A 7,010-nucleotide genomic window follows, 5' to 3' on the forward strand; every position below is an offset into this window, starting at 1 on the left:
TTCTCAAACAAATTAAAAATTGTTTTGCATTTTCGGCTTTCGAATAACTGGAACTAATTTAAAATAATAATTTAATATCTCTAGAAGTTGAGTGGAACTGCTTAGCCATGTTAAAGATTGTGAGAACATCACAATACAGAGGAACGCATTTGAAAGAAATGGAAGTGTTGACACATTTTACACACTTAGTTACAGTTTACATGCAAAACTGATATTGTAACAGAACCACGGACCAGATTAAAGCATAGCAGGACTTTTAAGTCCTACAGTAAGTAATCAGCTAAAGGAGAACAAAAGCAGCAGAGCAGGAATTTCTCTTTAGCTGGATATCAGCTCTACGAGGTAAAGTTTCCAGATGCATCTGAAAAATTCTTAAGGTAATTCTCATTGCATTGCAAAAGGAATGTTTCAAATATGCTAGCTATGAGTCATATAATGTGCTCTAATGTAACAGAATGCATGTGCGTTTATGGTGGCTTCAGTGTTTTAAGCTCAGAGTCTCATCCAGGGTCCATGCCTTTGTCTAAGCCTTGCCTCGCAGTCTGAGGACTGCGCTTGGGTGGTTTCTTCATCTTGAGTCCCATTTCCCATTCCTGCTGCCCTCTGCTCATGATCAGGGTCCTCCTCACTCAAACTGGTGTCTGCAATATGAGAAGCCTTAAGGAAAATGGGACCTTCATCTATAGAGGAATCCTGAGCTGTTGAAGGAAATATTAACCAGTGGTCATCAAGAATGAGCTTGTTCTATAAACTACATCACAGTTCGGGGTCCAGAATTATTTTTTTAAAGAGCCAGTAAGATGAAAATTCTAAGCTTCCTATAACTGTTTATAAGTCCTGTACATTAGGTTTAAATCCATCCAAGGTTAAAAAAACATTGTCATTTTGTCAAAATATCATTTTAAAATGACCTCAATTCTCAGAGATCCCCAAACGGTTCGCATGAAGCTGTTCAAAAGATTCAGTTTCCTTAAACCCCACCTTTCGGTAGCATACTGTGTCCTGATTGGTCAACTGACATAGGTTTTATTGGTTGTTCCGCGCACACACCTCCACGGTAAACAATGCGTTAGCATCTGTTTGGGGTGAATTATGTCTTATTCCTCTCATTGTGAAGCAAACAGTAAAATAAAAAACTTGAACAGTCTCGCTGCTTTTTCTTCTGTGTGGGTGTATTCAAGCCGCGCTTCAGTTTGAATATGAATAGCGCGTTCAGCACGGGGGTGTGTTCACATTAGATATAATGAAGGGAGACATGAAAAACAGACATCGCGTTGTTTTCATATGGAATACTTTATCACAGAATATCTGTTTTCGGCAGCACTTTTTTAGTTTTAAAGTACACATGTCAACCTTTCTATAGATATCTCTCTCATGTCTCTTCGTTGAGTATTCACGGAGTTACGCTTCATTTTAATGACGTGTTTGTAAATGAAGATCAGCGCAGACAGGCTGCAGACAGCACACATACTGATAAGACGCTCGGGAGAAAACAAACACATAACTTCATAATCATAGTTCGTGTTGTGATTCGGAGATGCTCGTTGTTCTAAATAAAGTTGGTGATGAAAAATGAAACTCTCACCGAGTACAAAATCTTGTACTCACCGAGATTAGAAAAGCAGTCATCAGTGAAATGTTGTGAACACAACAAGGATTTGTTGTACTGCTCTGGTATTGTGGTAAAAATGAATTTTAGCCATTGGTTTTTCTGATCTTCATTATTTGGCAGTGAAAATAAAACAAACTTGCTTTTACAATTAAAAACACACTGTCTCCTCGACATGATGCTCTAACACCAACCAGAGCGTCTGTGTGGAGGTGGTGGGGGGGGCAGGCCAGAGTTCCGTTTCTCCCTACACGGTTAGGCGGAGATTATTATGCAAAGTGTTCCTAGTGACGTACATAGAGATGGGCAAAAGATTTGAAATCTATAACGACTCGTTTCAGCGATTCAGAGTCGACTCCTTACTTTAGAAGCCAATAACTTTATAAATCGTGTACTTTTTGGTTTAATTACTTTGCACATTGTTTACGCTGATGGACAGCTATATCATACACTGTAATACAGGTAATTTTTGATTTCCCATCTGTGTGGCTCTTTAAAGAAATTAAAAACATGAATTCAGCAAGGGCACATTAAACTGAAATCAGTGATATTTGATATCAATTGATAAAGTGGCATTAAATATGTTACAAAATATTTATATTTCTTATAAATGCTCTTCTGTGGACTTTTTATTTATCAAAGAATACAGAGAAGCTGTATTTAAAAAAAATATTAAGAAGCACATCTCTTTTCAAGGAAATGTTTCTTGATCACAAAATCAGCAAATTGAAATGATTTCTGAAGGAAATATATTCAAAAAGAAGTTGTTTTTACATAACTGTAATATTTTACAATATTAATAATGAATTATATTTTATTTTTGTTAACAGAATTTCATAAACATTTTAAAACAGTCTTACAGACCCCAAAGTGGTCTTATTCTATTCTTTAAAGTTTAAAGTTCATATTTTTACCAGCTTCATCCTCCTGCAGGTGATCCTCTGTCCCAATCGCACTAGGAGTGTCTAACTCACCTGCACAAACAAACATGATTTGTTTGATTCTTCATTGACATAATCACTGCATTTATTTGGCATACATTGTGGAATTATATAATTCTGAATTGTTCTGCCTTTAGAGTTCCTTGAAGGTTTCCCACTGGATAGGATCTCTGGAGTCAGACTTTGAAGCCTTCACTTCGAATTTTCCTCTGCATTTGTTTTTGAGCACCTCCAGTGGTGCAGTTTATATTAAGCACGCAAGGATATTCCACCACCGATCCCCATGCTGCATTCATAACAATAATACACAGATCTACTTGCATCAGTTTAATCCAATTTCCTACTTGGTCTCACCTTTTTGGTTTCGACTGGTTCGTTGTGGTGGATTGCCAGTTCACTGTTATTCTCCTCCATTACTTCATGACTGGGGGGACAGTTGGAAGAGTTGGTATAGTAGTGGACTGATCTGTTTGCTTGATAATGATCACGTGTGAGTGTTGTGTTTCTTACTAGGAGTGCTGGCAGATGAGTGCATACGTTTCCGTGCTTTCTTCCCTCCTCTGCTGAAGACGCGTCGAGTCTCCCATCATCACCTATGTGTGTAAACAGGACATCATCCAGTGGAAACGTGACAGCATGAAGGTTAAATAAATTCGACAGATGGTCTTACCTTCACTCTGACCTGCTCGGGGGGATAGAGCCCTCCCCAGGAATGAACTGCAAGTAACTGGAAAAGCACAATGACCCACTGAGGAAGGTGAAGTACTGGCCACCCCAACAATTGCAGACATCAACAGGGAAATTATGCAGGAGGTATCTGTAGCAAAAGAGAAGAGAGATTACAGGATGGTCAATGACTGAGATGCATTACTTGACGGAACATTGAATAGTCAAATAAACCCAATAAAACTAAACCATTGCAAATACCTAATGCCAGTTGAAGAAGGCATGATCCTGAGCTGGGGTAGAATAAATCTGGACCCTGCGGGACTGAATCTCAATCACAGCGCCAAACAGCAGGCTGGTACTGTGGAGGACAGGTCAATATAATGCATGATTTTTATTAATACAAATTTTAGAAATGTATGATACCAAGATTTGTACTCTTGACCATGAATAATCTGAAAAATGCCAGTGACATGTTTCAGTGTCATGCTCATATTTTACAAACTTACTAGGTCGGATTTGAAATCTGGAAAGAGCTCCACCTCGATGAGCTGTTTCTGCTCAGACACACCTGTGAAGCAGGAGGGGTGAGAACAGCAGCGTGCTCATGGTCTGCAGCAAGGTTAGAACGGTAGTGCAGCATTGTCTCTGATGGGGAAAAAACAAAACAAGAACAAGAAATATGAGCGAAACAGCCATTTACAGACAGGTGTTCTAATAAAGGGTTGACTGTGTGTCCATAAACATCAAATGTGAATCCAAATCAGACTGAAGATGGACAACACATTCCACACTACCAGAGATTTGAGTGCATCTAAAAGTGTGTAAGATTTTGTTTTAAAATAATTTTTTTTTATGCTGCAGTTATTTAATCAAAACTAAAGTAAAAATATTATAAGGTCAAATATTATGACAATTTTAAATAACTTTTAATATATTTAACATGATTTTCATTTATGTGATGGCAAAGCTGAATTTTCAACAGCTGGTACTCCAGTCAGATGATCCGTCAGAAATCATTCTAATATTCTGTTTGGATGTTCATGAAACGTTTTTTAATATAAACATTGAAAATTTCTTTTTTTTTATATATATATATCTGCTTAATATAATTTTTTAAACAGACACTTTTTTTTCCCAGGATACTTCAATGAATAGAATGTTCAGAAAATATCATTTATTTGTAAAATTATTTTTTCATAGAATGTAAAAGGCTTTACTGACACTTTATTTAAGTTGATTATTATTTATAAGATTATTAATAATAATTGGAACAGTAATATAATCTAGCTAATAGGGGATAATTGATTGTGCATGCACAATTTCCCTATTTTTATATTTAGATTACATTTGCCATTACCTAAAGCTCACTAAATGTTAACAGAAAAAATGTTAAAAAAACCAGAATAATTGAATGAGGTTAAATCATTAGCAAATCTCCAAAGGAATATCCATTTTTCATATTGTAAATTTTCATGTTGTGATACCGAAATCCACTTTAAGCACTTATTAGAACAGGTTATTGGTATAATTTTATTTTATTTAAATTACTGTTTTCACAACCATAACGACAATGAACTTTGTGGGAGTTGTCTGCACTCACAGAGCGGGACACCGACTGAACGACGGTCCCATCAGTGGTATAGCAAGACATTTTAACCATGAACATGCCAAGCTGTGCGTTAACTGGAGATTCAGGCATTTCCAGCTCCAGAGAGATCCTGTAGGCCTGACCAGGCATCATCACCTACAAGAAACAGTCAAGTCAATACACTAAACTGTAAATATGAACAAAAATCCATTTTTATACTCAGTGTTCATACATCAGTTATGTAAGTGTTACAATTTTCTTGTGCATCATTAATGGGCTTGTTAGATAATGTTTACAGCAAAGGCTATTCATTGCATGTATATTTAGCTAATGCCAAAAGAACCTGTAAAAACATGTCTATAATTAGTGTAATTAATTATAATTTGATTACAATTATAATTTGTTTACCTGGTTTCTTCCATTCTTCAAGAGTGAGACATTAGCCATGGGGAAGAACAGAGGACTGAATCTGAAGCATCGCAATCTGTCCTGTAAGACAAGAAACGCAGGGAGAGGAATCAACCACAAAGCGAATTCCAGTGATGCCTTCAACAGTATTTGTTCATTGGACCAAAATAATGAAGAAATCAGTCATGTGCAAATAGGCCGTTGTAAAAAAACAATACGGGGATGTTCCCGATCAGCCTTGACGTGTCTGTACCTGTAATAGAAGTGTACTGGTGTGGAGAAGCTGACACTGGGCATGTAGGAATAGTAGAAGCTTCCATACAGGAAGATGGAGACCCACAGAAGAAGCACCAGGACACAGAACAGGATGGCAGCCCTAAGAGAAGCGTCCTGCGAGCTCTCAGCAGAGTTACTGCTGCCACATCCTGGAGCCAAAGCAGTAACGGTCCCATTGCTGCTCCCATAGCCAGCAGTCCTTCGGTGTCACGTCCAGACGTGGGTCCTCTGATGTCACGCTGCCTGCTCGTCAGCCCTCCCACTGCAGGCAAAGGAGTCTTTCCCTCTTTACTCATCCAAACCTCCTCACACGCTATCCAATAATATGTCCATCACAACATCTATAATTCTTGTAATCCAAAGTCAGAATGAATGGTTTGAAAATACAGGGATCAGTTAAAAGCTCATAACACAAATCTGACCAAAGGCACATTTGGATCTAGCTCTAATTCTAGTTTCTTATCTGAAGATTTAAATGTGCTTTTCCAGCTTTCTTCCGTTATTGTCGATGCAGTCACAGAGAGCCCTAAAAAAGCAATGAAAAAAAAAAATTAAACACATTCATTATATTATAATTGCAAAATAACTGCAATAATATATACAAACATTAATTAGCACATTTGTACTTTTTTAAGATAAAAACATGACAAAATTAAATACAAACCATATTGTACTGTGCACTGTATACTTCTGCTTGGTCAGAAATAAAAAATGCGTTTTTTTTAAGTTTATACACATTTTTATATTCTATATATATATATATATATATATATATATATATATATATATATATATATATATATATATATATATATATAGTTTTAAATATATACAAACACACACACACACACACACACACACGTCCTCTATGAAGCAGAAACTTTAATTAATTGTTTGTAATTATTACAGCATAATGCATTTTTGTACATTTGACAGTCTTACACGAATAAAGCAAAACGATAATGCGGTAAAATATGAAAGAATTAAACACCAGAATAAAAAGATGTGCCTGTACTTTCAGTTTATCCTTTAACAGTTAACGTTACATACAATTATATCTTTAAAATGATTTTTAGTCTCTCTGAACTGGTGCCTACCTGTCTTCATTCCGCATTTTACCTTACACTGTTTTTTTTATCATTTAATTACATTATATTGAAATATAAACCTCAAACTCACCTTCTTTAATTCGAATATGCGCCATGGACAAATGACGTTAATTAATGCTTCAGAATAACGTTAGAATAATATAATGAACAACTCCAATGGACCGACCCCTTTCACTTCCTTCCTCTGTTATGTGCTAGTGACGCATAATCTATGCATTTTAAGCAAGAGGAATTGATCTACAAATCATATTTAATCAAAAACGAAAACTAATGTTCCTCACTTTCTTTCTACAGATCAGAGAAAAACAACTATCCGTTTAACTCAGTGGCGCCGCTGCTGGTGTGATAGAAACACGCGTACGGCAACAGAAGAGGTACAAAATATACTGCTCGACGCGTTTGCGTTTCTG

General features: G+C 36.4%; 1 pseudogene; it reads right to left on the minus strand.

Moving 5' to 3' along the window:
• Window positions 1-492: 492 nt before the first annotated feature.
• On the minus strand, window positions 493-6,781 carry LOC113063681 (seipin-like; annotated as a pseudogene).
• Window positions 6,782-7,010: the final 229 nt, after the last annotated feature.

This window comes from Carassius auratus, chromosome 46, assembly GCF_003368295.1.
Source record: "Carassius auratus strain Wakin chromosome 46, ASM336829v1, whole genome shotgun sequence".
Taxonomy (NCBI): Eukaryota; Metazoa; Chordata; class Actinopteri; order Cypriniformes; family Cyprinidae; genus Carassius; species Carassius auratus.